The 18,305-nt window shown below is 51.2% G+C and overlaps 1 protein-coding gene across 3 annotated transcripts in view; it reads left to right on the top strand.

Annotated features, from left to right (window-relative positions):
* The window catches only part of LARGE1 (LARGE xylosyl- and glucuronyltransferase 1), a 448,143-nt gene that overhangs the window by 20,135 nt on the left and 409,703 nt on the right, over positions 1-18,305 (top strand). Inside the window, exon 1 of one of the 3 annotated variants that reach the window (XM_080661446.1) lies at positions 2,449-2,467. The exons of the other annotated variants lie outside the window; for them this stretch is intronic. The gene's annotated coding sequence lies outside the window, so the exon portion shown is untranslated. Of the gene's footprint in view, positions 1-2,448; positions 2,468-18,305 lie in introns of those variants that run through there. 3 annotated transcript variants of the gene reach the window in all.

Here is an 18,305-nt window from a genome sequence, read left to right as displayed (position 1 = left end):
AGTACATGTTGCTGTCAGAATGTGTGCGTAGCTGCGTGTTTTCTTTGGAGATGCTCCAAGCTCTGCAGAAGTCTCACTTTGTTACGTAGATCTTATCCCAATCGGCTGGATCTGTTTCCTGGCGCTGCGTGCCTTCTACGTCACTGCTCCGTGACATTCCTTCTTTTACCTGTTTAACAATCACCCAGCTGTTGCTTGTCGGGTACGGGTACCGAGCTGGGCACCGGAGCTCCCAGCAGGATGGCCTGGCTTACTGCAACCTGATTGGGTTGTCTCCCAGCTCGCTCTCTATCCTGTTTGCAGGCAATGCTACCCTCTTTGCAACTACCTCCTGCAACAACAACAATAATATTGTTATTGCAACAACAACAATAATATTGTTATTGCAGCAACAACAATGATATTATTATTGCAACAACAATTGTTTCAGCCACCGGCTTTGTGGTGTTTGGTTACAGCAGCCACAGGAAACTAGTAAGAGAAGGTAAGCGTCTTACCCCGAGGTGAGCTGGCAGAGACATGCAAGTATCAAGAGACCGTGGTAAAACCCCAGCTGTCTCCCTGACTTCTCGCCTCTTGCTGTCTCCCCGAAAGCAACCCTGTTCTAACTGCGCTGGGTATTTATTGGGGTGTTACACCAAGTTTTGCACAGCCAGCGGAACCGCGTGGCGAGAAGGAATCCTCTTTATGCCGCTCCCGCCCGGGGGCTGCACCACGCGCGGGCTTTGATGATCTGTAAAACCCAGCTTCATTTTTAACACGGGAGATATTGCCACTTTTTTTTTTTTTTTTTTTGCCTTTTTGGAATTCGAGTCTTTTAATAGAGTATTTTGAGAGTTGGGCGGCTTTGGGCGGTTTTATGTCAGTGCCTCTCGGGTGGGTGATGAAGTTCTGGGCTCAGTTTTGCTCTGTGGCTACCTCACGCAGTGCCGCACCGGAAGCGTTGCATCGCCGGGAGCGCTCTTTTCGCCGCGAAGTTTAGATGTAATTGGACGGGCTGCGGAAAGGAAGGCTGATGTCCCCGCACTGCAGGCCGGAGTCTGCATCTGAGACGTGCATCCCAGCCAAGGGGAGTCGCGGCTTGTTCGCTTCCCATGGGGACGCTGTGGCCATGTGGCCCAGCACATTCTGTCCTTCCGTACCCATCTTTCCTCCACTTCCTGGCGGATGAAATTGGGAGCGGACTTGTTCACGATATTTGCAATGAGCTGCCCTGGAGAACAACCTCTCAGGGAATGAGGGGCTGGAGGGAAGGTTTCCGCATGGACAGGAGAAGACGCCCGCTGGTGGGAGATGTCTTGGACAGTTGCCTCGTGGGCTGGTGTTGCCTTACGATGCATTTTGTAAGGATCTTGTTGAGAAAGAGGAGGAAATAAGGTGTAGGGTTCTTCACTGTCCCTCTGCACCTCATAGAAGAGCAGAATCGTGAGGCCTCCAAAGAGGCAGGTGGAGATACTTCCGCCCTGGAGGTCAGAGGACCTGACCAAGGTCATACCAACGTCATGGCGAAACCCAGGCCCCTGCCTTCCAGCCTCTTGCCGTCTCCCTCCAGCCCAGTCTGCCTTCCACATGATTCAGTGGTTCTTTAACCAGGACTAAAGCTGTCACTGGGTATCGGGGTCCCCCCCACTTCCACGCCCCGCCCCAAGAAGCAGTCTGGCTCTCCTGGTAAATGGGTGGGTACCTTCTGGGTTGCTACGGCCGTGGCCACATGGATGCTGCCAGCAATGATAGGGCCAGGTCCTGTTTTGAAGCAGGGCCTCTTGGCTACGATTACTGAATGTATCTCTTAAAGATGAATATAAAACAGCTACCCTCCCAAGCAAATCATAAAACAAATTATGCCCTTGCCACCCAGAACTACAGAGAAACAGCAGGCTCTTCGAGGCACCGAGAGTAATGGCTGCAATATTAAAACAATGGTGGGGAGACCAGGCTCCAATCGCTGAAAGGCAGGGAGGCAGGCAGTCCCGTAATCCCCCGGGGATAATGGGTCTCCGAGACAGGGCCCTGTGATTTATTGTGCTTAATGTACTTATTTTTATTTGTTCCTTTCAACACGGCGCTTTGTCACTGAAGAGATTTGATAATGGCCCGTTTGCAGTCACTTAGACTCCGTAATAAAGCGCCGCATCTTTGGCTGTCTGGGGACCCGCAGCTTCATTGGCATTCCCCCTCCGATGTCACCTTCGCTGGTAGATGGCATGGATCGAGATAAGGGCTTCTTTGCCGCCCTTGAGAGTTCCCATTGCACCACCCGTCCTGACTCCTGCCACGGAGCCAGGCTCACCGGGTGGGTGGGTGGCTGTCCAGACAGGGCCAGCCCCCCTCTCTCAGCTCCTGCTACTTTGGGATAGCAGGAAGGAACCTCCTTTTCTGTTGGGGAATATTCTATCTGTAATAATAGATCCCCGGGACTTTGTTTTCACAAACCACCGATGAGCGCGTACCGCTTGCAGCTTTCCGGGTAAGCAAAAATTAACGCCGAGGGTGTGGGTGTGGGAGGGTTCCTAAAGAATGGGCTTGATTTACAGGCTGCGGCGTGTGTGTGCTGATGCTGGAGACCAGCTGCGCTGAGAAGAAGGGTGTGTCTCATTCAACAGTTGCGAGTGAGTCAACCTGAGTTCTTCAGTTCAGCTTCTTGGTGGGTTTTTGGGGGCAGGGAGCTCCCTCCTGCAAAATGGTCCTTGACCTGCTAAGTAAGGCGGACCTGCTAAGTAAGGCGGGGGGCCATGGCTGGGAGAGAGGCTCCGAGTCTCTCCTGACGCCAGGTTTCCCGTCTCTGAGGACTGGTTCTGCCATCAATGTGGTCGGAGGGGATGGTGCTGCGCTCTGTGGCATCCACAGCCGGGTGGCCCCCGAGGCAGTGCTGGGGACACTGTCACTTTCTCTAGGGCTCGTCTGATCACCAAGAGAGAACAGGTGAATGTCTATTTACGGGAAACTCCCACCGCCCACCAGGAAAAGGCTCCTGGAAAGTGCAGAAGGAGCAGGGAAGTCGGGGGCAAACTCAGGGTGGGGATGGGGAGCGGTCGGTACCCCCGGACCTGGAACGAGGGGCTGCAAACACTGTCATCTGTGTATTCTAGCCAGGATGACTACATCCTTGAGGGCGGGGCGTGCTGCCAATGTCACTGTGTCCGGGTACTCAGCACCCTTGACTCCCCCTCCGCCCCTCAAAAGTCTCAACAGGCTCCCGAGCCACTCTGCCCCAGGATGGGTACCCGCGGGCCTCACAGTGTTTGCGGTGCCATGCCATCCAGCAGTTCCGCTTCTGGGAGTAAAAGCAGGGCCTGGAATGGTATTTGTCCACCCATGCTCACACTATGCAGCAGTATTCACAGCAGCCAAGGTGAAAGCAGCCCCCATGTCCATCAGTGGAGGAATGGGATCGCAGAACCCCCAGGAGATTAGCATACGCAGCCAAGAGTTGGAACACTGGATGAAAGATGTCCCTAGGGCAGGAGGTTGGGCAGGAAGTAGGGCAGGAAGTAGAGAAGACAAGGCTAAGGATGGGGGCGTGGTCCCTAGCAGCACCATAACCCCCACCCCACTGAGAGGCACACGCTTGTAGCCTCAGACCCTGTTTGCTTCCAGCCTCAGACAGGTAGGGTCCAGGCCCCTGGCACTGGCCACCGGCAGCCCAGTCTGGTGTGTCCATGCTTTCCTCCGGATTCGGTAGACCTCTGCATCTGCAGGGTGCCGACCCGCTTCCTCCTCAACACACAGCCGAGGGATGGAGGGTTGGGATCCACACCCAAAGGACTAGAGTGAATGACATGATAATTTTCCTGTTGTAGGTGCTTTGAATAAATTCCTTACGGCGATATGTTTTAAAAGCTTTTGAAGGTTGAAGCGTAGAGACCTAAGGTGGGTTCACGTAGGGATGTGAAAACCCTGGCGATTTTCGCCCTATCTAAATTTGTGACTTAACTCCACCTACCGCCTCCTTTACCCCCTGCTCTGTATCTCCCTGCAGCATCACCGTTTGCTCATATGTTGTGTGATTTACTGAAAGGTATGCTGATGACGGCAGGGGTTTCTGCCTTGTACGCGGGAGGCTCTCGATCGATCCTTGTGGAGCGAATGGATGGCGGCCTGTAGCTGGTGTCAGTGGGGTCCGGAGGGGAAAATGGACAAATCGAAGACTTTTGTCTTTGATGAGCTCTGTGAGGAGCTGCAGGTTTTCCTGAGTGGGAGGGATGGAGAGCTATGAGTTAATTTTCTTTTATCTGCCCTCTTGGAGCTTGTCTTCTTTGGCAATTAAAATATATATATATTTTGGAGCAGTTGCCTTGTAATGGAAAAGACACTTCTGCAGGCTTTTTAGTCTTTTATGTCTTCCAAACCAAGCCCTTTCCCCTGCTGTGGCTTCAATAATGCATCATTTCATAAGTTCACGGACTTCAATGTGCTTCTGCTGAACCTCTGGTCTCAGCTAGGTAGTTAAATGAAAATTAACCACCAGGATGGATTCAAAGTTACCTCTTCACCTTCTCCCCCTCCCACCCCCGCCCTCACCCCATGTGTACAAAATAGTGTCTCATTTGCCTTCTTTCAGTGAGAGGTGGTGGTGTGCGTGTGCACATGGGCGCCAGGAATGGATGGGTGTACTGATTTATTTCACAGTCAGAGACCCTCGGAAAAATAACAGTGTGTACATACAAGTTTAGGGACCTGAAGCAAACTGATGTTTAATGTTACTGTGGTGTCAGATTTGGGATTTGCAAGGGCTGCTGGTCAGTGGTCATGTGTTCTGACCAAGCTCTGGAATTTACTCATCATTCATTCATTCATTCATTCATTCAGTGCCTGAGGATTATTTTATACGTATGAGGCACCTGGATGTTGGGTGTGAAAGGCTTTTTGCATTAACGGCCCCAATTCTCCACACCTCTCTGACTTCCTACACAAAAATCAAAGTGTGTTTCTGCAACTTGTGAGTTTGAGCTCCACCGCATGACTGACTTTGATGTGACGGATGAGTCAGAGGGGGTGGCGTGCTAGTTCTGAGTCTAGGAGCGGCACGTGTTGCTGCTGCTTCTCCCTGCCTCTTGGCCTTTGCTGTGAGAACAGCGTGACCTTTAGCCTGTTAGACTGTTGTGCGAGGGGGAATAGGATGAGAGACGCTTGGAGCAGAGCCACCCTGCCAACCCAGAGGCCTTTAGAGAGGGGCCAGGCCCACGCTCCATCGGCCCAGCCTACCTGAGGATACCTGAGTGAAAATGAATAACCCTGCCCCCAGGCCCCGTGTTTGATGGCTTGTTATGCAGCACTGTTGTGCAACAGATGGCGGGTACAGTGGGACGCTGGTATCAGATGTGGATCCTGTTTGACAGAAGTCTTGGAGATTGGTGATGCTGGTGGGAGGGCCAGGTCAAGATCATTAGTTCACACAACGCAGAGAGAATGCTGGGTGCCCTGAGAAGGGACCAGACGGGGAGCTGAAGGAGGGAGGGTCTGCTGGGGGCATCATCAGAGCAAACCTCCTGGAGGGGGTGGCCTTGGGAACAGGTGTTTTGAGACTCTGCTGTCAAAGTTCAGGATAGAGGAGCATTGTTTCTGAGTTTAAAATATGTGATGTTTCAAAATTGATTTCTCATCAAAGCCTATTGTATAGATGCCCATTTCCCATTACATTGCTGATGACTTTGCTTCCACGGGACCAGAAGAAGGCTCTCAAGACTTAAAGCTGTGTTGGTGTCAGTGAGCAACATCGCCCTTTGCTAAACAGCCAGTGTGGACAATGCTTATCACAAAGAATTACCCCAGTACACGAAGGGCCTACCTACTAGTGCCAGGGGTGTGGCTGCCCAGCATGTCATAGGCATGACCTCAGGGGACCTCATCACCACCTTAGGAAATAGTCCTAGCTACTAATGGTGACCTGTGTTTGCCTGCAGTTCATCCCCTGAGACTGCTTGCTTCACCAGGAGTGGGTCGTGTCTCTTCTCCTGGACACACTGTGTTTCTGGCCCAGAGCTTAGTGCCTTTCCCACACGGAGCGCCCAGTGAATACGGGATGAATGAATAGATGCCTGCTCACTTCTCTCCTCCCGTCTTCCCGTCACTGGAGTCAGGTCTTCACGGGAGACCCCGTTCGAGAACAACTGACTCAGCCAGCAGCTTGAGCCCGTCTGTCCCGCTGGCGTTTTTACGCAGGTGCCTTTCTGAGGTCTCCTTCCTGTGGCCCGGCCCCTGGGGGACCCCAGCAAACACCACGGCCCAGAGTCCACCTCCCCACCTGGAATGCTCTTTGTCATTGGTGTTGACGTGAGTGGATCGAACAGAGACCCTATTTGAGAAGAATCTGACTTCCCCTAGAACCGTGGTCGGCAAACTGCGGCTCACGAGCCACGTGCACCTCTTTGGCCCCTTGAGTGTGGCTCTTGCACAAAATACCACAGCCTGGGCGAGTCTATTTTGAAGCAGTGGTGTTAGAAGAAGTTTAAGTTTAAAAAATTTGGCTCTCAAAAGAAATTTCAATCGTTGTACTGTTGATATTTGGCTCTGTTGACTAATGAGTTTGCCGACCACTGCCCTAGAACTTCAGAGGGGGCCAAGAAAAAAAGGTTGAAGGAAGCCATCTTGCAGAGTTTCCAAATACATATGGGTAATTCAAGCTCCAGAAATCTCCAGCTTGTGGAGTGGATGGGCTCCAGAGATGCGCTTTCTTTTCTCTTGTTGAACAAGATGTCATGCGTGGTCCAGAGGCGTGCTGCTTGCACGCAAAAGTCAGCCCGGCCCAGGAGGGAGCGAGATTCCTGGGCCTTCGCCACGCAATTGTCAGACAGCTACCCTGGCAAACTTGACAATTAGAATGGGAAGATGGTACAATTGAATAAGAGTCTTTTTCATTTCTATTGAATGAGGAGGCTTGAGGGGAAAGCGCGTTTAATTAAAAGGGAACCGAGGCGCTTCAGAAGGGAGCCGTGTAGGAATTTCAGAGGCAGAGGGCCCCTGCGGTTCACCATGTCAAGTTCTACTCCAGCGTCGGGGTTTCCTTTATGGGTGGATGAGGCGGGGTGCTGGACGAAGCTCAAGGACAGGGTCAGGCAGACCTCCATTTAAATCAGTCGCCTGACTCAGTGTGCGACTGACGCTTAAGTCAGCTACCGAAAACACCACCAGTTTTCTCTTCCCTCCCGTGCGCAAAATGCTTTATGAGACTGTTGTGCATAATGTGTGAGGTTGTATTTGATGGAGCTTCGTAGGTAGGAGGGGCTCGGCAAGTGTCAGCCCCTTCACCCCATCTGTGACCGGGTACTCTGTATTGCAAGCAACATTATTCCGCTTCCCCACTAGACACACACCAGGTGCTCTGGATTGCAAGGAAGACGGAGAGGCAGTTGAGAATGGAGCAGGGAGGGATTTTTTGTAGATTCTGGAAGATTTTGACGAAGGGAAGAAGAGAAGGACACGCCGCCTCTAGGAGTCTGTTTCTGAAACTGTTCCTTGGTGGGCTTGCAGGTGTTCTCTGAGACTTTTTGTTTAAATTAAATACTTTTCATCAAATTATAAAAAAATATACTTTTATTGATTTTAGAGAGGAAGGGAGAGGGAGGGAGAATGGGAGAGAGAGAGAAACATCAATGATGAGAGAGAATCATTGATCGGCTGCCTCTTGCACACCCCACACTGGGGATTGAGCCTGCATCCCATTCATGTGCGCTGACGGGGAATCAAACCATGACTTCCTGGTTCATAGGTCAATGCTCAACCACTGAGCCTCGCCGGTCGGGCTCATTAAAAAATTTTTTTAACGACATTTTGAGGTCATCTCAAATTAACATGACTGTCTTCTGGGTCATCAGCATGACCCCTCCTAACCAGGTCTGGCCCTGCATTAGCACCAGGGAGTCACGGCTTTGGCACCCAATGGCACCTCTGCAATTGAGGAAAGCTCACGAAGGAGGGGCAGGTGGCCTCCTGTGTGAAGAAGGCCCGGGCTGGGGGCACCACCCTCAGAGCAGCCTGGCTGACCAAGCAGAGCGAGTCTCCCTCCCCGGGACAGTGGGGGTTTAGGTTCCACGTCGACTGTCCTGTGACGTTTATCTCAACTTGTACTGATGTTGAATTTTTTAAAAAAGGAACCGTGTAGGTTTGTTTTGCTCTCAAGGTTGTTGTTGAGCCAGGAGTCCGGGCCACGTGTCCTCAGGTGATGCTCATGGCCTCTTTGCCAGGAATCCGTTTTTCCTCCCCCGTCGCTCCTCCTGGGTAACTCTGGCTTCACTCAACGTATTTACCACTTCCTCAGCCTTCGCTCAACACCTTGCCCAGGTGAAAATTGACCTGTGTTTTTAAGGATTTTTAAGGTACTTTTCCCAGCTGACTTGGACAGCTTCTGTGGGATGTTTTGGTTAATTTCTTTCTTTGGTTAATCGCTGGACCTGAAGCTTCTCACCCCCTTACTCTGCAGTGATTAGCACAGTGCCTGGCGCTTACCACGCAGTAAATATTTGTTATTTATTAATTATTATTATTTTTTTTAGAAAGCATTTTTTATTTTTATTATATTTTTGTCTTCACCCGAGGATATTTTTCCATTGATTTTTAGAGAGAGTGGAAGGGAGAGGGAGAGACAGAGAAACATCGATGTGAAAGAATTGGCTGCCTCACAACCAAGGCAACATGCCCTTGACAGGAATCAAAGCCGGGACCCTTCAGTCCGAGGGCCCGACACTTTATCCACTGAGCCAAACCGGCTAGGGCTATTTGTTATTTAAATGTTTTTTTTATTTTATTGTCTAAATAACATTGGAATAAATACTAAGCTAAAACTCGGGTTCTTGCCAACTTCTGTTCTATACCTGTGGCCCTGGTTACTCAAGTTCAAGTTGTGTAAGAGGAATTGACGAAGGGGGACAGGACAGCCCTGCTCTGAGGGGAAGGGAAGCAGGAAGTAGGCATGTATTGGTTCCAGGTGTCCTCGCTGAGCACCTGGGGCCAGGGCTGCCCTGGGCCAGGATCCCAGCCTACAACTCGCCTTGGCCATTTGCTTACCTGAGATGCTGATGGGAGGACCTTGTAATTTAGGGCCACCGTTTCTGGGTTTGGTGTCTCCTGAAAGATCCTTGTGAAGGCAGCATTCCTGTCTTCTTAAGATTTGGAGAGACTGGGGCTGGAGCTGAGGGTGCACAGGAGGTTGTAGCTCAGGTGCAACCACACCCACCCCTGGGGGAAGCTGAGCTGCTTACATCTGAAGCTCAGTCTCCTAATGGGCATTGCTCACTAGATTTTATCATACTTTGTCTTAAGAGCCCTTCACAGGTCACAGAGTACATTAACAGGTCCTTTATTGCTCTGTCAATATCACAGGCCCTTCCTGTAGCCCTGTGTTGTCAGTGTGAAGCGAACCATCCCATTTTGCAAATGAGTAACAGACCAAGGCTTAGAAGGCATTGATTTGAACTTGGGGCTTAGGACTTCCTTCTTGTTACCTCCGGGTCATGGTCACTTGGCCATCTAAAGGAAGGGTGTCTGCCTCCCGCTGGGCTCCTGGGCGCAAGTCTCAGAGGGGTCGCCGAGGATACCAGCTTGCAATCCAGTGGCTCAGTAGCAACTTAATTGTATTTCCAGCAACTTACAAAGAGATAGATTCTGGCCCGACTGGCGTGGCTCAGTAGTTGAGCGTCGACCTATGAACCAGGAGGTCGAGGTTTGATTCCCGGTCAGGCTCAATCCCTGGTGGAGGGCGTGCAGGAGGCAGCTGATCAATGATTAATGATTCTCTCTCATCACTCATGTTTCTATCTCTCCCCTTCCTCTCTGAAATGAATAAAAATATATAAAAAAGGGGGGGGTGATGATTCTGCTCGGGTCTGTGGAAGGCACCGTGGCCTGTGGAATACTACCCTGGTGCCAAACAGAACTGGGTTTGAGCACAAACTCTGTCCCTTTCCAGCTGGAGTGAATTACTTCTCACCGTCCGAGCCTCGGTTTCCACCTGGGTAAAGGACTTAGGGCAGTGGTCTGCAAACTCATTAGTCAGCAGAGCCAAATATCAACAGTACAATGATTGAAATTTCTTTTTGAGAGCCAAATTTTTTAAACTTAAATTTCTTCTAACGCCACTTCTTCAAAATAGACTCGCCCAGGCCTATTTGTGGAAGAGCCACACTCAAGGGGCCAAAGAGGTGCACGTGGCTCGCGAGCCGCAGTTTGCCGATCACGGACTTAGGGCATTAGCATCAAAGGGGGTATCATGGGAACACGGCCTCGCTCTGCTCTCACACCCGTTCCAGTGAATATTCTTCGTCCCCAGGTTCTCACTGCCCTTCTATTAACCGGATTCTTTTCGGTGGTGGGAAGCCTCATGAAGGCACGAGCTGTAGGTACCTCCATGGGCTCATGTTTGGGGGTGGGGGTGGGGGGAGACTGCCTTCATGCTTGGCAAGCACTGGAGAAGCCACAGGGAGCTCAGGCTTCGGAGCAGAGCAGGGGGTGGGCCTGAGCAGTCGGGAAACCTAGAGGTGCCCCTGTCCTTGTCCCCTGGAGACGAGCGGCTGCTTTTCGAGTCACCGTGTGTGCTTCACTGAGACGGTGGTTGGCGGGAGGCGGGAGGCCTCCGTCCCTGGGCGGGCGGATTAAGGCTGGGTTGCCAACCCTCGACCAGCCTTGTGAGTGGTGACCTCCAGAATCTGGCGGCTCTGCGGGGTAGTGGCATCTAGCCTTTCAGGGCCTCCCCCATATGGCCCGGCCTGGTCTCCCACGGATTTATTCCGTGCTGAATCGTGACACTCCAGCCAAACTCAACAGTTGCTCGGATGTAGCAGGTGCTTTCCCACGTCGGGCCCTTCGCTTGGGCTGGCACCGTGGTTGGCGCTGCCAGAGAAATGCGGGGCGTGATAAGTTGGCAGCTTCCCCCGGGCTGACTCACCCTGAACCGAGGCTGTGTGGGGGGACCACTCTCGTCAATGCCATCCGAGGAAGGCGGTCCCACGTACGGTGACCCGGGATGATCTTTGCAAATAGACAAGTGCTTTATCCTAAGGCAGTGGTCGGCAAACGCATTGGTCAACAGAGCCAAATATCAACAGTACAACGATTGAAATTTCTTTTGAGAGCCAAATTTTTAAAACTTAAACTTCTTCTAACTCCACTTCTTCAAAATAGACTCGCCCAGGCCGTGGTATTTTGTGGAAGAGCCACACTCAAGGGGCCAGAGAGCCGCATGTGGCTCGCGAGCCACAGTTTGCCGACCACGGTCCTAAGGTGTTCCCAGCAGCCTGGAGGGTTGGCTCAGAAGGACCAGCAAATGGAGGGAAGCAGGGCTGTGAGGCCCCCACTGTGTGGCTCCGCTCTGCCCTCACGGAGCCTACGCTGTAGCCAAGGATGAGCTGGTGTTTGGTGTGGTGAGCAGAGACCACCCTATGTTGAACCTGCATTCAGATCTTCATTTTTTTTTTTATCATCATGCAAATATTTATTGAGCATGACTACATATGTGAGGCTCTGCTCTGAGGGCAGAGGGTCTGTTAATAAACCCAGTGATAAGTCTCTGTCCTCAAGGACCTTGTGTTCTAGTTGAGGGAGACAGACAAAGAAACAAAGAAACTAACACACACGGAGTCTCTTGTGGAATTACAAGTAACATGGGGTGCAAGAAAGCACAGGTGGGAGGGAGGAAGGAGTGTTGGGGATGAGTGGGGAGGTAGAGTTTGCAGGTTTAGCTTGGTCAGGGAGGGTTTCTCAGAAGAGGTGGTTTGCACAAACACTTGAAAACATGAGTCATGGGGATATCTGGGGAAAGAGCGAGGCTGAGGTCATTTCTCAGTTGCTAATTGAGAGACTCAAGAAGGGTCAGTGGCTAGAAGGGAGGGGGTATGGAGGAAAATAGAACGGGGATGAGGTCAGAGAGAAATGGAGGTCCCCTTGTTCAGGGTCTGGTGAGCGGGCTGGGGGCCATTGGAGGAGGGGCATGAGCCCACTCATTTATCAGGGTCACAAGGCCACTGCCAGGTGGTAGCCAAGTACCCGCCTGGCTCCGAGGGTCACTTTTCTTCCTCAGCCCGGCCCTGGAGGCTTATGCATGGCCCCTTCCATCATCTCACAGGAAAGGGTCTTAAGCTGCTAAGACTGAAACATTAAGGTAACAGCCACCTCCCGCGGCACCGGCCTCTCCCGTGCTGGCTGCCAAGGAGATCTTTAGAGATGCTCTGACCCAACCTTCTTGTGTTAATGATTCAGAAAGGGGGGCCCAAAGTAACGAGTTTTCCCATTTGCAACATAACTCATCCAGCCTTCATGTCATGCCTCATGGCCCCTGTGGATTTGTGAAGAGGCCGGGGTGATTTGTGGTCCAATGTGAGGAAAATTGGATTATGGAGCGATAAATTAAAAGAGTGCTCCATCAGCCTGCTGAAATCTCCATAATTTTGGGCCCTTGGAGTTCAAGGTAATATTAACAAAGAAAGTAGAAGAACAAGGGGAAAAAAATTAACATTTCTGCTCAGTTACGCGCCCCTGTTGTTGCAAGATGGGATCCTGGGAGCTCACTGGACAGGCTTAGCCAGGTAATTAAGTGCATTTTATTGCTCTGTGGGATGTACGGAACTTTTACTTGCAAGACACATTAGTTACCATCTTTAGTTATTTTCTGTGACAAAGGTCAGCCTTGTTGTTCTGGCATCACTTGCTTGCCTGGGTGAATGTCATCTCTGGTGTTTTTCCTAAGCTTTAGCAGCGCCCCCTGCTGGAGGTCCCCTGGTGGGCTGTGCTTCCGTCCCCAGCCCCCTTTATGACTGCTGGGGGTGGAGGTGGTAGCCAGTTGGCAGGATATGGATGGACGTTAGATGGGCTTTAGCCACAGGCGTTTCATTTGCACTAGGTCACTGTCTTCCCTCATGAAGCAGGACAGGCAGTCCTGCTGGTGCGGGGAGGGTGTGAGCAGCCACACCCACATGTGTTGTGGGAGGTGTTGCTGCTGCTGCTGCTGCTGCTGGTGCCAGTGTCCCGAGGGCGAGGCTTGTGCTGCACCAGCCTGGTGCCTGGAGAAGGAGCCTGGATGTCAGCGTTGACACGGTCACACACGGGAAGGGAAGGGGCCAAAGCTTCAGGTTTGCTACTTCCTGAGATGCTCCCTGTAAGCTCATTCCCCTGACCCTCACGCTTAACCTCAGCAAATTAGATGCGTCTTTCCCAAATTGGAATCTGCGGGGCTGCAGTCTGTATGCTGATTCGACAGCACTTTGAAAATTGGGGGGTTATATCTTGATGATACACTAAAAGCAAACAAACACAAAGAACTTTGCCATGTTTCCTTGCTGTGCTACTCAAACGTGTTTTCATAAGCTAAGACCTGTGCTTTGTAACCAGCATCCTGTCCCCCGTCCCTTTGGAGGCACTCAGTTTATTACCCGCTTGCTTATAGTCCTAATTGTTTTGCCTTTCATGTCTCAATTCCTGTCAGGGCTCGGATCAGCATTTCCCACCTGCTCATTCCAGGAGCTGCCGGTGACCTTGCGTGGTGGCTCAGCATGGGGACCCAGGCGGCGGGGGTGGGGGGGGCGGGCTCCTGGGCCCCAGGCAGGCTGCGAGCAGTTCTGCTCAGTCAGCAGGACAGTAAGCCTTGTCTTGTGCACGGAACTCCTTTCCCAGCCCCAGGGGGCTCGTCACGGTGCCTTTGGAAGCCTGGTACTTGCGCGGCGAGGCATCTGGAATGCTACAGGCTCTCCATATGGGAGCCTGTCCGGGAATGTCATTGCGAGCTGGCCGTGGCATCTTTCTTGAACCCATAAACAAACAAACAACAAACAAACCTGCTTATAAAGTAGAAGGGGACAGTTGGGAAGGAAAACACTTATTCTTTGCAATCAGGAGCCTGACAAAATATATCAACATATAAAATAAAACCTTTCTCTTTTCTCCTGTCCCTTTGCTTCTGTGCTTACTGCGTATGTTGTAAGTAGAACAGGCAGAGGGAACAAAAGTTTTTCCAGAAATTTTCCAGAATTTGAAAGCAAGATCTAGCCCAGGGCTCAGAGGAAAATATCTTCACCGGCTCTGTCTCGAAGGTTTGCTAAAGCTTTTGTGGAGGAAAGGAAACTTCCATCGCCTGGGGCAGCTTCCTCTTGCTGGAGAGGCCAGGCTGTGGCTGGCAGGTGTGGGAGGGTGAGCCAGGCCACCAGGAAGAGGCTGGGGTGTGATCTTCAGGTCCTGGGTAGCGGGGACCAGGCGTGACGTGGGCAGTGAGAAGAAGCAGATCTGCATCTTAGCTCTGTGTCTAGCTCCGTGACCCTGGGCAAGGCTGTAGGCTGTTTCTCACCCGAGCCTCAGTTTCCTTATCTGAAAGCTGGCCTCGTACAGTGATCACAGGACCTGGAGGGGCTCCAAGGAGAAAGTACAACAAAGTTCCCTCGCACACCCATCTGCTGTGCAGACGCCACGCGCGGCTCAGATTTCGGTCAAGACTACTCTTCCATCTGCTCTGACGTAGGCCCAGGTATTCTGAGGAACCTGGCAGTTGTTCAGGGTCCAAAAAGGCTGTGAGGTTCTGTCTTTTGCTTCCGCTTGAACCTGCTTTTCTGGCTCTCCAGAAATGCTCTCCTGTTAGCTTGGTTTGGCACAGTTTGGAGTGCTTGATTAACCCCGCAATTAATAAAAGTGGAGAGGTGACAATTGGTGTTACCAAGCTGCAGTCGAAAGCAATGCACTTGGCCTCTCTCCATGCAAACAGATTGGTGGAGAAGCCGCCGTGGGGAGGAACATCGGGACACAGAGAAGGGAAGCTGGTTGGGAAAAGGTACTCAGAACAAAAGCCAGGGTGTCGAGAAGGGTTGGTTGGTTGGTTGATTATTTCATTCAACCAACAGATATTTTTTTTTAGTGCTTCCTACGTGCCGGATACTGGGCCAGGAACTGGAGAGACATAGACGGACAAGTCATAGTTCTCCTGTGAAGAGGCCAGACTGGGGGTGGAGGTAACAGACACATAAGCAGTGCATTGAACCTTTTGTGGTGGGTGCAGGAGAGATGGTGTTTCAAGTTCATGGGTGATGAGAAGAGAGGGAGCAGTACTGGCTTTACCAAAAGGGTGGTGAGAGCCAGACCTTGCAGGTGGACCAGGGTATTTCAGCACACGGGACACAGGAACAAAGATGGAGGCCACTTACTCCTGAGTGATGTGGCAAATCACAGAGCCTTCCTGGGAGCTGATTTTCTCATCTGTGAAATGGGTATTAAAACAATCCATGTCCCAATGGGTAGCGGGAAGATTCCTTCTTAGATCACGTGAGGCACAGTGTGCTTAGTTCATGGTGACCCCTCCTGTAGCAATTACATGTCATACATCATGATTTCATCTCTGCAAAAGGTCACCCACACCCTGTGTATGCCATGTCTCCCCTCAAGATATCAAACAGTCTTACCCTTTAAAACGCAGCCACCCATTGGTGATCCTGGTGGCAAGTAATTGAATGTCTGTTCTTCATTCTTTCCTGGGGTGAAGGCATGGAGAGGAATAGATTCAGCAATATGGGTGAGTTAGTGTGTCCAGTACTGGGGAGAACTCAGCCTCTCTTTACAGCTGGAATCAAGATTCTGGCTCCACCCTTTGTTGGTCACATGACTTTAGGCAAGTCACTTCCATCACTCCCAGTTCCTGCATCCGTGGAGTTTTGTCCAGAATGTATTATGTTTCAAGGTGAAACATTTATCTTAAGAACTGGGATGACGATGCTTGGAAGAGGAGGGAGCTACCTTTGTAGGAAAAGATCTCGATAAGCTGCTCTCCTGACTTCCGACTTGTAGACTGACTGCCTTCGTGTGTCTTCACTTTCCAGCAAGTCCCAACGATTGGGGTTTTGGGGGCCCAGCTGTTTCAGTGCTGCATCCCTGGTGGTCTCTGGGGTTGGGGTTCTGTCTACCCTGGTTCTTGTGTCCGTGGCACCGATGAGAAACAGGCTCATAGAAGTCGTGCAACTTGCCCAGGTCTCATGGCTTGAGAATGGATGAGTGGTTCACACCAGAGCTGTGGTGCTCCTTGGCAGCCCACATATTTTCTTCCGTGACCTTTTGTCTAAAATCCCAAGGTTGAGGTTGATTGCTGGACTGAGCAATATCTGGGGGTGCTGCTATGATGCTGTGGAGGAGGGGCCAGTCATCCCACCTCAGAGTCCAGTTGCAGGATGTATCCTAAGGCACCTCCCAAGCCCAGGGGGACGGACGGCCACACCGAGCTGCTGGTGATGTGGCTGCCAGAGCCCATCCAGATGGAGCTGCAGGAGGCTCAGTACTCGGGCAGGCAGGGTCCTCATTGCCCTCTGACCCCACCTCTGCTTGCTGTTGACAAGTATGCTCGAGCTCTGGAAAAGGATGTTCTCAATTAAATAGAGTCAACCAGCTCACTTCCCCCAGAGTGAGAACCCAGATACTGCCAGGTGTGAGCTACTTTCACCATCTAACGCCGGTGGTCTTGATCCATCCAGCATTTTGAAGGGTTCAGCAATCTGGAGAAGGCTCTGTGTGTAAATTAATCAAGAGTCCAGAGATGAAACATAATTTTGGAAGGCATTATAGGGAGTTAGAGAAGACTTAGCTAAAGGAACTAAGTTCTTCTTGTCTCAGGACCCCTTGCTATTTATTAACACAAATAGTCCTAAGGCAAGGTGGAGATATACACATCAAAGGGTAGGGTTTCTTACAGAATCCATTGTCAGATTATTAGGTTTTGGAGAAACTGCCTTCAGCTGTTCAGGTGTTTGGCCAGTAGGAGGCAATAACATGTAGATTAAGATGCCCTGAGCTATCTGGCAGCAAACAATCATCCTTTTCAGGTTTGGGGAAATGCCTTTAGCCATTCCCAGCAGGTGATAACATATGTGACTCAGCCCTTGTTGAGTCCCCAAGTTCCATCAACCTTTCCATGAAACTCTTGCAATTCTCCTGCTCTGGGCCTGGCTGGGCCACTGCCTGGGAGCACTTTGGATGTTGGCACAGTCAATGCTCAGTGGATGAAGCTGGAGTGACAGGTGGGTGGGGCTGTCCCTGCCCAGCCTGGGGCTGCTTGGAAGTGTGTGGAGGTGGGCATGTGGATCTCAGGCTTTGCTCTCTCTGTGGCATGGCCCTCTGCCCCCACCACTCCTCAGTCAAGTGGGACAGGTGGTGGCTGTCATTCTGCAGTTGGCCCTGGCCACAGAGAGATTTGCCTACTGTTCTGGAATGGAGATACCCCCAGCCTCCTTGGCTCAGAGAATGCCGCTTGACCCATAAGGCTCCACACAGGCTGTTCCTCAGCCTGGCTCTCTCTCCAGTATGAGGGGAGTAGACAGCAGGCAGAGAGATAAGCTATTACACTGGGTTCAGTGCCCCTACCCTGGACTGAAATTTAATTCCAAAAGGCAAAAGAAAATCGCCCATCTGGGCAGTGGTTCTTATAAAAATAAAGCCAACATTATGATAATAGTGCTGGCAAATGCATTGCTGAACAGTTTCCTCTTTGCTGGCCACCGGGCCTGGCATCAGAGATCAGAAGGTATAACTCTGGAGCTAGGGTGTCTAGGGGTGAATCCAGCATTCTCTGCTCAGCTGTGTGACCTTGGGCCAGTTACTCAACGTCTCTGTGCATCTGTAAAACAAACAGATCACAACAGCCACTGCCTTTTAGCATTGTGTTAATGTAAAGCACTCAGATGGCTGTCTGGCGTGTTGAAGTCCCAGTAAACATTCATATAATGATGATGATGATGATGATGATGATGATGGACATGGAGTCCACTGTGGGCTCTGAGCAATCTGGTGTGTGCGAGATAGGTTAGTATTCCTAGTTTACAAACAAGGAAACGGAGGTGCGCTCAGGGTCAGTTCCTGGCCCACCGTTTCACACCATTAAGTAGCTGATGTGGACTTTGAACCCAGAGCTGCCCCACTATTGGCTTACCCAGAACATCTCCCCTAAGGATTAAACTTATTTCAGAAAAAGCACCGCCTCACACACACACAGTCATTCCAGTGCAAACAGGATGGACTTACTTATTTGATTTTCCATTTAAAGTAATGAACATAGCTAGTATTTGTTGAGTGAACTGCCCCACATCTGTTGCTGTGTTTCCTTTGTCTTGGCCGTGTCCCGAGACCTTCGTGGAAGAATGTTGAGGTGGGATCACAGTGGAGGTGTGTCCCCTCTCGTCACGGCTGACATGCTCCTGAAAGACCCCCGTGGGTGAGTGAGGACGGTGGCAGTGGAGACCCACTCTGACCTCTGCTCCTGTGTCCTTAATGGGACGTGTGCCCGCAGCCCCCGCTGTGCGCCCTTCTGACCTTTAGCCCCTTTTATGGCTCATCCTCAGGATCCTTGTAAAGGTTTC

This window comes from Plecotus auritus (assembly GCF_963455305.1).
Source record: "Plecotus auritus genome assembly, chromosome: 3".
Lineage (NCBI taxonomy): Eukaryota > Metazoa > Chordata > Mammalia > Chiroptera > Vespertilionidae > Plecotus > Plecotus auritus.
The sequence above is the reverse complement of the archived record's forward strand: the minus strand, read 5'-3'. Positions and strand labels throughout refer to the sequence as shown.